The sequence below is a fragment of the Eretmochelys imbricata genome, chromosome 1 (assembly GCF_965152235.1).
Source record: "Eretmochelys imbricata isolate rEreImb1 chromosome 1, rEreImb1.hap1, whole genome shotgun sequence".
Lineage (NCBI taxonomy): Eukaryota > Metazoa > Chordata > Testudines > Cheloniidae > Eretmochelys > Eretmochelys imbricata.
Window position 1 is genome coordinate 117,831,295 of NC_135572.1, and position 13,491 is coordinate 117,844,785.

A 13,491-nucleotide genomic window follows, 5' to 3' on the forward strand; every position below is an offset into this window, starting at 1 on the left:
CATTGATTTGTTTCCAAATGAATCTGAATATTTTTTTAAGTATTTTAAAAATCAACCCTCTCAAAGTAAAAAATTAGGCAAGTGGACAATAGGTGCTGGTTGGAGAATGCACCCTGTGTTTGAAAAAATTTCTCTTTCCTTGCCTTTCGGTTTTTCCCTGTGCCTTGTGGGTTGATTTGTGTTCCCTGACTTGTGTTCCACAAGGCTGACTTCAGCCTGACAAATGGAAAGGCCCTTCTATTTTAGGACATTGATGGAAGAGCTTGACTCTGTTTCTCTATCAAGGCGTGGCCAGTCAAAAATAGCTGACCTTCCCCTAACTATTCAGAGAGACAGGGAGTGACTTGAAATATTATTGCAGTTGGTGCACCAGCAACAGTGAAAGGGAAATGAAGCTGCAGAGCCCTCATTATTCCACCTGGGCTGCATTGCAGCACATAGTTACAACAAGAAAAGGAGTACTTGTGGCACCTTAGAGACTAACCAATTTATTTGAGCATGAGCTTTCGTGAGCTACAGCTCACTTCATCAGATGCATACCGTGGAAACTGCAGCAGACTTCATATATACACAGAGAATATGAAACAATACCTCCTCCCACCGCACTGTCCTGCTGGTAATAGCTTATCTAAAGTAATCGTCAGGTTAGGCCATTTCCAGCACAAATCCAGGTTTTCTCACCCTCCACCCCCCCACACAAATTTACTCTCCTGCTGGTGATAGCCCATCCAAAGTGACAACTCTTTACACAATGTGCATGATAATGAAGTTAGGCCATTTCCTGCACAAATCCAGGTTCTCTCACTCCCTCACCCCCCTCCAAAAACCCACCCCCATACACACACAGACTCACTCTCCTGCTGGTAATAGCTCATCCAAACTGACCACTCTCCAAGTTTAAATCCAAGTTAAACCAGAACATCTGGGGGTGGGGGGGGGTAGGAAAAAACAAGAGGAAATAGGCTACCTTGCATAATGACTTAGCCACTCCCAGTCTCTATTTAAGCCTAAATTAATAGTATCCAATTTGCAAATGAATATTTGCAAATGCTATTACCAGCAGGACAGTGGGGTGGGAGGAGGTATTGTTTCATATTCTCTGTGTATATATGAAGTCTGCTGCAGTTTCCACGGTATGCATCTGATGAAGTGAACTGTAGCTCACGAAAGCTCATGCTCAAATAAATTGGTTAGTCTCTAAGGTGCCACAAGTACTCCTTTTCTTTTTGCGAATACAGACTAACACGGCTGTTACTCTGAAACCCATAGTTACAACAAGCACTTACAACATGTAAATTTGGCAGTGAACATTTCTCCTGCCATTAGCAGGAAAGCGAACACGCACAAAATCCCAACTTGAATGAAAACTTTTGTTGTAAATTCAGTTTGCTTTAAAAGGGAATATTTTGCAATTAGCTTCAGTTAATTATGCTAGAATAAGTCTTCAAGTGCTTTATTTACTTATTCAGATTTATATACAATACACCTCTACCCCAATATAACGCGACCCAATATAACACGAATTTGGATATAATGCGGTAAAGCAGCGCTCCGGGGGAGCAGGGCTGCGCGCTCCGGTGGATCAAAGCAAGTTCGATATAACGCGGTTTCATATAACGCGGTAAGATTTTTTGGCTCCCGAGGACAGTGTTATATCGGGGTAGAGGTGTAGATAATAGCACCTATCCAAGGCACTCAGCCACCCCCTACACATATTAAACTGCAATACTGTAGAAAGAAAGCAGTCTCCAAAACCAGAAAGAGAATCAAATCCCTGCAGCCACAGGTCTCAATCCCTGCTGCATAAATGTTAGCCGTTCTAAAAAGAAGGAGCTTTGCCACACGCTCTGAAGGCCAATGGAACATGACAGGGGAATGAATTCCTAAGTTCCCAAGTCCCCCACAGAGAAAGCCCTACCAGTACCCTTCTCTTTTGATGGCAAGTGAGCATTCCCAAGAATATATGACACAACATGAGTACATGGAACATTCCCAAGAATGGGTGTTGATATGGCACAATGTACCAAACCCTCCAGTCCTTACTCAGGCAAAACTCCATTGATTTCCCATCCTGGGAAGCAGTGAAGTTAAGGGAGCTATGGCAATTTACCCCAGCAGAGGATCAGTCCCAGAAAACCCTATTATTTTGGATAAGCTAGCTACCCCGCCACAGGAACACTGCTGGCAGCAATCTTTCTGGATGTTACACAGGCATGTTTGGGGAAAGAAAGTGAAAGAGGCTCCCTGTGCCAACCAACATCAAACCCATAGCAGAAAACCCCACAGCTGAGTGGTAAAGGTTTTTCAACATCTGGATAAGATTTTACACAATTAGTATATCTAACCAATGCCACATTTGCAGGTTGTTAGAAGACATATTTACTGCAAACCTGATATATATTTATTAAGTTAGAATAGCGCAAAATGTAAGTGTGATATTCTTTTATGGCGATGGCCCTTTTACACTGAACAACTTAGACACATGAAAGTAAATGCATTTTTCAATCACAGATTGTCAGTATTTCTTTTTTTTAGAGTTACTGATACTATTTATTTTGTCACACTACAAAGAAGCATGTGCAGTGAATGTGGTTCAACTATAAAAGAAAGTAAAGCAACTTTTATTAAGGGATTAGTCCTGGATTAGAATGGTGTGTTCTACTAACAGAACCATGGAAAGTGTCATGAAACAATTATTTGAAGTCAAAGTTATCCTATTACCTTGGGAACTATTAACTTACAAATCATTTTTGCCCAAAGCTCAACAAATCTTGATCTTGCAATCACTGAAGTCAATGGGGGTGAGGGCGTTGCCATTGACTACGGTGGATCTAAAGTCATGCAAGTTCCTACCATAAGTGAAACTTTCCAACATTGTCTTACACATATTATATTATTTGTATTCTTTTTTTTCAGAATGATCACGTGTTATAATACGATCTATTATAATGTAAAGTTTTATTTAATAACTGGACACAAAAGGTCAAAGTGAGCTGATGTGGAATTCATTTTGATTTGCTGTACATCATAGATTGCCTTAAAGAATATTATTTCCCAATTTTATGGAATATAAATTTATTTTCAATTTTATTAATTTATCCCATCAAACATATCAATTGGACAACACTGGGGCCTGTATTGAGAAGGTGAACAAGCCTGAATTTGGTCTTTTTTACAATATTATTCTAAGTGAAAATAATAATATTAATACTTACAGGGGGTCCCTGGTATACTTCGGGGTTGCATTCTTGAAAAGGGTGATAGAGATCAAAGCGACCTCTCAGCGCCTCCTGCATGCAGGGGAACAGCTGTGTCTCAGCATGCAGGAGGCGCTTGGAGGGAGGGGGAGAAGCAGGGCCACCGGCAGACAGGAGGCGCTGGGGGTGGGGGATGCTGGCTGCTGGTGGGTGCTAAGCACCCACAGAAAAGCCATCCAAAAGATGAAGCGACGGATATGTGGATCAGGACCAACATTAATCGGAACACATTCCCGTATTCATGAGTGACAGATATGTGAAATGACGGATAAGCGGGAGACATATACGAGGGACCCCTGGTCTATAGTTGCTTTCTTCCATACATCTCAAATCATTTTATGAAGATAGATAAGCATAATTATTCCTATTTTTACAACTGAGGAAAGTGCAATTACTTATCCAAAGTTACAGAGTAAGTTAATGACAGAGCAAGGAATAGAACTCAGGTTTCCAGACCCTAAGTTTTGTACCATAACCATTGGACTACAGATTGTGAAAGTAATAAAACACTTAGTTTAATTCTTGTTATATAAGCCTGTGCAAGAGACACTTGTAGTCAGGGCTGGCCCTGGACCAAATGGTGCCCCAGGCTAGAAGCGTCTTCAGTGCCTCCCCTACCCCTCCATTTGTTAAATTTTTAATACCTTATTTTTTATTGCATTTGTAGCCCATGTCACAACTTTGATGCACAATTTGCATGCATGATTTATCCCTGTCATATAAGAAGATAAATGTGGACGCTAGGATCTGTAAATCTGTATTTATTAATGCCATATATATGCAAATAAAAAAATTAGTTTCCTCTAAGCTGACAGAAACTTTTTTTAATTTTAAGAATAACTAAAATATTCTAACATCAAGAAATTGAACTGTGTACCAACATTGGGTGGAACAGTATTTAAAAATTTTACAGTAGGTGACAGCCTTAGAATGTTAACCCTATTCCTTTCGTTCCAAAGGTCGCTTTTCTTACCTTTTCCCTCACAAACTCAAGCACAGCATTAGAGAGATCTAAAGACTGGCCAATGGCATTTTCAAGCAATAAAATAGCAAGCAATGTCAATCTCTCATCAGCCATTGTCGATCGAAGATATGTTTTAATGAGCCTGTGCTTCAAAAAGCTACGCTCACCACTTGCGTAGCTGGCAGCATGAGCAGAATCTTCAAAGCGATCCACACATTAGAAAATGTGTCCTTCAGCTCTGCATCATGAAAGAATTGGAGAACTTGAAGTGGAGAGTGCTTCCTGTGTGGCAAAATGTGACGGATGTTGTCCAATTCTATATAGAGATCTTTGTCATTGACATCCAACCATTCCCCATGTGTCAGCATCCAATGAAGGTCCATACAATTGTTCAAGCGTGTTTTCCTGTCCACTGGCAGCTTACTGATGTCATACCAAACCCCCCAGATCTTTTCGTGGTGCTTCATTTGTCTGAACCTTTCTTTGATGGACCCTTGAGCAGTGTCAACAGCGAGCAAAAAAACTCCCTCTTGAATTTTTCTTCCGAGCTTCCCATCACCTCATCTTTGTCCTCATAACAAAACTGTCTCTTCTTCCAATGAATACGAGTTTCCTTGAAGACAGGCTCAACTCCTAAGTTTTCCACCCTTCCTTTGCAGCAGTGATGGCATCTTCAAATCCATTGTCTCTGTAGACCACAACGAAATCAAGGCAGCTTCTCATCAAAGAAGTAGCAGTCGCGATGTCCATTGACTGAGTTTGGAATCATAGAATCATAGAATATCAGGGTTGGAAGGGACCTCAGGAGGTCATCTAGTCCAACCCCCTGCTCAAAGCAGGACCAATCCCCAATTTTTGCCCCAGATCACTAAATGGCCCCCTCAAGGATTGAACTCACAACCCTGGGTTTAGCAGGCCAATGCTCAAACCACTGAGCTATCCCTCCCCCCATGCCTTGCTTATAATGATTACTTGGAACAGGATATTGTGCCAAACCACAAATCACAACTGAGACCAGAAATTTGAAGTCAGAGATCTGGTTTGCCAGGCTTTTCGCCTCGTGTCAGATTCTGGCCTCAGCTTTACTTGACTGTGCTAGTTCCATCAGGGTGTCATAGACCTCAGTCACTTGGTACCTCACTGGCCTTATGCTGTCAATACGGCTCTCCCAGAGAGTGTCACTTACCAGCTTCATGGTCAGATTTGTAACACTGTCCGTGAGGATCTTCCACCTGATAGCTGATGCTGAAAACAGGATGTATATCCTTTGTAGTATTCCAAAGAGAGATAACTGAATCTACAGAAGATGAAGCTGCATCTGACACAACCAGGTAAAGGAATGGCAACCAGAAGGCATGAAGAAAGATTCAGCACAAGGATCCTTGCCTGGGTGCCACTGTTTCTTCCCTTCGTGTTCACACCATTGTCATAGCCTTGGTAAATCTGCTAATTCTTTAGTAATAGGACTTCCATCATTTATGCTTCACTCCTCAATTTCTTCTGCACTGAGATGATCACTCCTGCCTAACGCACGGTCTATGTTGTTCTGTTTCAAATATTTTCCCATCAGATTTGCCCCTTGCTGCAAACTATATTGCAATTGAGCCTTTCACTTCGTATACGGAGCTCCTGAAGGTTTCTTCGGGGGCATCTTTTATTTTCTGTGGGGGGAAACAGACAGTATGAGGAAGAGCAAAAGTCTATGTTCCACAGACTTAGAAAGTCATTACACATTACGTGTTAAGCATGGCAAAAGAAGTAACAGTATTTCTTTTATATTGTTGTGTAGAAAGGGGTTTGATAGATAGCTCTGGCATCTCATTAAATATGTCCTTTATTAGTTGCTACTTATCTTCAATTCTTAAAACACAAGTACACTTTCACAATTACACAATAAAACAAGGTTCACAATATTGCAGCTGGGCTCTCACTTCACTTCAGTTCATCCTTATATCTCACTGACAGACTGGATACGCCACGCCACACCATGCCCCTTATATACCTGCAAGGGCATGGATGACAATATTCTAAGAGGTTCAAGGAAAATGTAGTTCTCAAAAAGTCTGTTAGGTTCTCCAAGGTTCCACAAAGGTCCACAACATTCTAGGAGGTTAGTGGAAAATTAATCCACATATGGAATACTTGAAACATTTTACCTCAAACATTATATTTTCCCTTTTGTTACTAACAATAGAAACAACACCCTAAGCCCGGCACCCTCCAAGCCCCGCACCCCGGGTGATCTCCTGGGTTGCCTGTCCCTAAATCCAGCCCTGCTTGTAGCAGACAGGAGGAGAGATACCTATGGCTCTGATCCTGCAAGCACTTCCACATGTGAGTAACTTCACTCATATGACTAGTTCGGTTGAACTCAATTGACAGCTACGTCATTTGTTTATTTTTAAAATACTGTACATGCCGTGTTTTGGTTCTTAATTTAGAATGTTCATTCTAAGAGGCCCTAATTTAATTATTCTCTTCGTTATTTATGGCATGTTCTCTGGCCTTCATATCTTCCAAATATTCTGACATCTTCGGTATTATGCCTTTCTAAATTGGGAATGAATCAGAAGCCATATTAAGACTTATTATGTCCTAATGAAAATTCATGTTGTCCACCACTTGAATACTTGCATTAAACCCTGAAGGTTCATCACTAGAAAGTAAAATCAATCAAGGTAAAGAGAAGTGTGTCTTATCAAAATAAAACAATCATTGTTTTGAATCTTACTGTAAGGTCAGTCACTGATTCATAATATCTAATGCCCATAAGTGTCTGTAGTAAGACTAGGATTTTAAAAACAAAAGTTAACTGGGCCAAATTCATCCATGCTATAAAAAATTCCACTGAGTTTAATGAGTTTATTCTAGGGATCAATTTCTCTCATTACGCCTAATTTTTGTTAACTGATTTTGTTACTTTTTAATGTGGCAGACTGTAGTAAAGGACCTAATACAGAGGATTAATTCAGATATATCATTTAAGAAAACTGACAAGATTTTTAAGATTCAGTCTGTTTTGAATAAGCCTACAACTGACTCCTAACTCTGCATGTTTCTATCTATTTATGTGTTTCTATGGCTCTGCAGCAAGTGCAGCATCTGAACACCTCCCAAGAATTCAGAAGTGAAATAACAATAACAGTCTGTCTCTTTTTTTCTTTCCCAGTCAGTAGGAGAAATGGCTTGATTAGTTTATTGGAGAGGGTAGGGGGTATTTGTTTGCTTGTTTATGTTTGTGTGTGATTGAGTCAATGTTTTGTGTGTATGTTTAGATTTGGCAAGCAGCTCCTTATCTGTGCTGGCAGATACATCCATGATCTAAACACAGCATTTTATACTGGCTTGTGTCTCAACGTATACCAAGGAACTAGTATGGCAGTTGCTGAGAAAATTGCTCCTGCAGCTGAATCCTCCGAGGATCTCATAGCCCATTAACTGCTAAAGAAAGACATGTTAAATAGCTTTAGAAGTTCTCGCTTACTCATACAGAAACTAGTCCACAGCAACCATCCCCAGTTGGATTATATGGTATCCATTACATCATATTCAGAATACTGGGCATGCACACTGGGTGAAAATCATCTGGCCTAGGGACCTCTTAATGTCTATGGAGTTAGGGCACAAGTCATTACAACAAGGCTTAAACAAGACTAAAGTGGTGCATAGGCTGTGTGCTGGCCCTTTGCAACGGGGTGAATGTAACCCGTTCACATAAGGATTTGCAAATGGTTCAATCCTTAGTCATGCTGAACTCATACCTGATGCAGCTTATGAAGAAATAAAGGTTGCCCTGAAGCTCCTTTATTCTTCCCCAATCCTGGGCACAAAACCAGCCTCCTATAAAAGTTAAAGCTGCTTTAACATGCATCAACTAGAACGATCCCTTCGGGCTCATTCACCAACAGGAGATCAGCAGAGCACATCACCCTTTGGCCCTGTCCCCGTCACATCCCCTCTCCGCCTCGGTATACCCCACTCCAGCCGGGATGCTGGGGGAATCTTCAGCTGCCTCTTTGCAGTAGCTTTAAGGTCACTTGGCACTGTCTGGAAGCAAAGTGACCTTTGTAGGACTCAGGCTCCTTCCCTATATGTTTATATGAGATAGGTATCATAAAATGGATTCATATTTTGTGTAGGCACTGCTCCCACAGTGCCACTGTGGGCACTAACTATCTGACAGGTGAAAAGTTTTCCAGTGTGAATCCATGTTATAGTCATATGCAAGGCAGATGTTAACAATATGTGTCTGACAAGTGATGGCATTAATACTCATGTGATGGAAGTGGAGCTGCTCTGTAATAATTTATGAGTGCTGTGTGCTGACCTGGTTACTGAATGAATGAATGAATGAATGTAGGATGAACAGGACTACAGCAGTTTCAAAATGATTGAGGGCAAGTTGTTTGGGGGAACTGGATTAAGATACAGGCATGTGCTGGGATGTCTGCCTGGGTTACCATCAAGGAAGAGTAATACTTCAGGTAAGACGTGTGTAGACTGTTATTCTAAAGTCCTTTCTCACTAAATGTTTTGTTCCTATTATTAATAAAAACAATACTTTGGTTCAAGCAGGCTGTCTGATCGCTATATACTGCTGGCCAAAGACTCCCAAAAAGAAGATCACAGGTGTTTGAACTCAGTCAGAGCTGGTAAGCACAGTTGATACATTGGAATTGTACCCCCAAGCACAGCCTAGGAGAGGGAAAATTGTAGAATTCCACCCCAAGATAGGTAAAGGCATAAGGCCTGATGCCTAAGATGTGCTCATAGAGTCCAGAAAAAGGGCAAAAGTGCAGCTAGCCCTGTAATCGTGACAACTCTATCCAAAGATGTCCTTAAGATGGTTCATGAAAGTCTGAAAAGTGACACAATCTATTTGCCTTCCTGAAGGATTATATTCTGTTTAAATAAATGATTAATAAATTAGTAGTATCAACAAAATGACATAGCTTATTTAGTTCAGATTTGTGTGGCTGGGACAGAGAGGGTTTATTGTTGTTCTTTAATCTCAGAGGTAACATAAAATTTATCTCAGATCTGTAGCAAGCAAGAGAACAGGCCATGTTGTATAATGCCTCAAGCTCTAGAAATCTTAATGATCTCATTGAAATGTAGTTGGAGAAGCAGGGCCTGCAACAGCTCATACCTCAACTGTTGAAACATTGTTGATATCATGTACCAATCACTTGGACCCAAGCTGCTCTTTCAAAGATATTCTTAGGCTACCTTTTACATTTTATTTTTGCTCATCCAGTAACTCTGCCCTAGAAAAAGTGGCCAAGGTTCTCAAATTTTGTTTTAGGACAAGCACATCCTTTGGTGTTTCTAGGACCATAGCATCATTCCATAGTCTTAACCATATGCTTGGATCTCTAGGATTTCCTGGTTGTCCTTACAGAGATCCCTAAATGCCACCTTCTGATGTGACATGGAGTCAGCAGGATCCCCAGAGCTCCAAGCATAAAATGCATGGATTCAAGGTGTGTTGTTTAAAAAAATAGTTCTAACTTATTAACACAAACAAAAAAATATATAAAGAGACAAAAGTTGGTTCTCTAATTGGGCCTAGATCCCTTCCGTGTCTGCAGCCTACCAAATTAAGCTTCTTCTGCTAGGATTTCTCTTTATACCTAGGGAAGATTCTCATCATGCCTCACTCCGAAAAGGCACTCAGTCATTTCTCTGAAGGCACCATTCCTCCCTTATGCAGAACTCCTAAAAAACAGAAGTATGTTGGTTAATATTTTTGATAGACATAGAAAAAGAAACAGAGGACAAAGGTAACTGCTATACTCAACTCTAGTTACACTAAAAAGAAAAGGAGTACTTTTGGCACCTGCGAGACTAACTGAATGCATCCGATGAAGTGAGCTGTAGCTCACGAAAGCTTATGCTCAAATAAATTGGTTAGTCTCTAAGGTGCCACAAGTACTCCTTTTCTTTTTGCAAATACAGACTAACACGGCTACTACTCTGAAACCTGTCTAGTTACACTAGCAGTGAAAACACCAGAAGAGAGGACAAAGCTGAATTGGGCTATATCCTTGAAATAATTCCTTCCATTTAACCAGATTTTTTTTTAAAAGAAACCCTTCTAAGTCACCCTGTCACTAGGGTGATCACCAGTCCCGAACTGGATGGGACAGTCCCAAAATGCAAAGTTCAAATCCCAGTGCCAGGCTGAATGATGCCAGGACAGCATTTGTCCAAGATTCCTTGCAGTGCTGCTCTGTACCTACCAAAGGCTCAGGGGTGGTGGAGAGAGGGGAGGCTAAGGTGAGCCTAAGCCCCCCTCACCACAAGGCTCTGGCCCTGCTCCTCCTCTTCCCCCCGAGGCCCTGCCCTGGACAGACCGGAAGCTGGAGCTGGTCCAGGCTGTGGTAAAAGCTGCCTAGGGAGCCCAGGCCACTGAGGGGAGCTCCAGACCCTCCACCTGCCCTGGGCGATGGGCCAGGTGCCTGAGAGCAGCCCCCCAGCCCATGTCCCCACCTGTAGGGTACAGCGACAGCTGTAGCTCACGAAAGCTTATGCTCAAATAAATTGGTTAGTCTCTAAGGTGCCACAAGTACTCCTTTTCTTTTTGCGAATACGGACTAACACAGCTGTTACTCTGAAACCACTCATCAAAGTGTATAGCTTTGAGGTTGCAGTCAATAAAAAGACTAATTTTCATGTCTCAGATCTGTAAATAAGCACATAAGAACGGCCCTGCTGGGTCAGACCAAAGGTCCATCTACCCCAGTATTCTGTCTTCCGACAGTGGCCAATGCCAGGTGCCTCATAGGGAATGAGCAGAACAGGTAATCATCAAGTGATCCATCTCCTGTCGCTCATTCCTAGATCTTTTAGAAGAGATTACTCTTCAGATACTATTAGTATGATCAGCAGTTTTAAAACTCCAATCCATTTACAGTTCTGGACTGGTGGATTGTAAGTTTTTCTTCTGGGCTCAATCTGTATATGAAAAGTTGAAATGACTGCTAAATGCACTCTAGTGATCTGAAGTTGTAAACCAGAATGAAATAAGTCATTGTTAGATTTTGTAAGTTTGATGATAAATGGTACATTTGGGGGTCTTGATCTTGCCTATCTGTAATGCTCAAATTCAAGAATGTGTTCCATTTACTGCAATAAATTGCATTCGTTGTCTTAGATCTGTCTCACAAAATGATTTTAAGAACTTTAGATGAAAATTTATAAGGCTTAATATTTTGTCTTTCTTGCTGAGGGACTGAATATGTTCTCAAAATTTTGTTAAATTTTAGGATGTGCCTGTGATGGGAGTTCAGAGGGCCACGCAGTGGTTAGCGCATCTGACTTCCAGCCCGTTGCCTCTGTCAGGGCAGTAGAGACACCAGTTCCTGATCTTAGGGTGGGAATCTTCAGCTTTCCACCCACATCTGGGCCTCCGTGGCCCTTAAGGTTACATATCTGGGAATTTGGACTGTCTTCTTCTTGTCTTCAGGTCTTGTTCTCAGAAGACAAACACAACTCCATCTCCTATTGTGTACCCTATTCTTGATCAAGACCTTAACTCTGTAACTGACTATTTAAAAACACATGAAGATAGAATTTATCAAGCTCGCAGGTACACATCAACTGTTCATTTCTTTTGTCAAACATCAACTATCATTCTTGGTTTTACCAAGTGGCTAGAATAAATTAATAAACTGATAAGGACTGACACAATGAATTTAGGAGGACATATTCTATAAGAGAGGCTTTGGCTAGAAAGGTGATGGTAATAGGTCAAGGACTGGCAACCTTTGGCATGTGGCCCATCAGAAAAATCCGCTGGTAGGTCGGGACGGTTTGTTTACCTGCAGCGTCCGCAGGTTCAGCCGATTGCAGCTTCCACTGGCCGTGGTTCACCATTTCGGGCTAATGGGGGCTGCGGGAAGTGGTGCGGGGCCTTATGTGAAGTCTAATTCTTCTTAAGACATTATTGCAGGCTTTGAAGCATTGTCCAAGACTTTAATATTTTAAAATAGGTTTTGTTTTATAAAGAGTTTATGCTTAATGTAAAAATATTGAGCTGCTCTTCCTTCGAATTTCTTAAGTTTTCAGAAAGTGTAGCCTTGCTGGGTGATTCCTAAGAGGCTGAATTAAGAAACCTCTTCTGGTTTTAACATAATAATAATATGTTGCATTATATGGCAATTTTCATTTGAGAATCTCAAAATGCTTTACAAACGCTATTTTATGTATTTGAATTAAAAGGCAGCATAAAATAATGCCTACCAAAGTCTTGACATTCAGAAATAAACAATACAAAAATACAAATACAGAGCCAAAACAGCAGCACAGCTCCTGTATTACAAGCCAAAACCTCTTAGCATCCATCTCTTCGACCATCTCAGCCCATTTCAAACACCAGATTGAACAAATGGGCTTTGCAGTGTACCTAGCAGGTCAACAAGATGAGAGCCATTTCAGATTACTGGGTGGGAAGGCATGAGACATTTTCTACATAAGAACAGCCATACTGGGTCAAACCAAAGGTCCGTCTAGCCCAGTATCCTGTCTGCCAACAGTGACCAATGCCAAGTGCCCCAGAGGGAATGACCAGAACAGGTAATCATGAAGTGATCCCCCTGTCGCTCATTCCCAGCTTCTGGCAAACAGAGGCTAAGGACACCATCCATGCCCATCTTGGCTAACAGACATTGATGGACCTATCCTCCATGAATTTCTCCTCAAGGAGCCAGCTAAAGGTTTATAGTTTGTGTGGTCAGATTCTTCTTTTCAGGGCTGGGTGCAGAAAAGCGTGTATGAGCTGGGGGAGGGGTGGCTTTAAACCATCTTTAGTGCCCCTTGAGTTTTGGCTCCAGGGCTGCTCTAAGATGCATCGGCTCCTAAGGACCATGGGTGTGCTGTCACACCTTTACAAACGAGCCGTGGCATAGCGTGCTCGGGCCAAGACCTCTCCTGCCCTTTCTTTTCTCCGACACAGCCCTTACGCCAGAGCTGTCACACTGACCCGCTGGGGACCAGCCGCACCCCATGCTGGGGACCAGCCGCACAGCCGCAGCCCCTGCGTTTGGCAGAGGGGCAAAAGCGGGACTGCGCGAAGCGAGAACGGGTCCGCACAATGGCGCCCTTTCATGGGGCGTAACAGGCGCAGCCTGGCGCTGGACGCTGCAGGAAGGCACTGACAAGACTGGTCCCCTCCGGTGACGGGTACCACCCACCTCTTAAAGCCCCAGCTCCGGGAATCTTGTTCTTTTGTGACAATCCCAGCAGGGATCCAGCTGCTGGGCAGAGGGG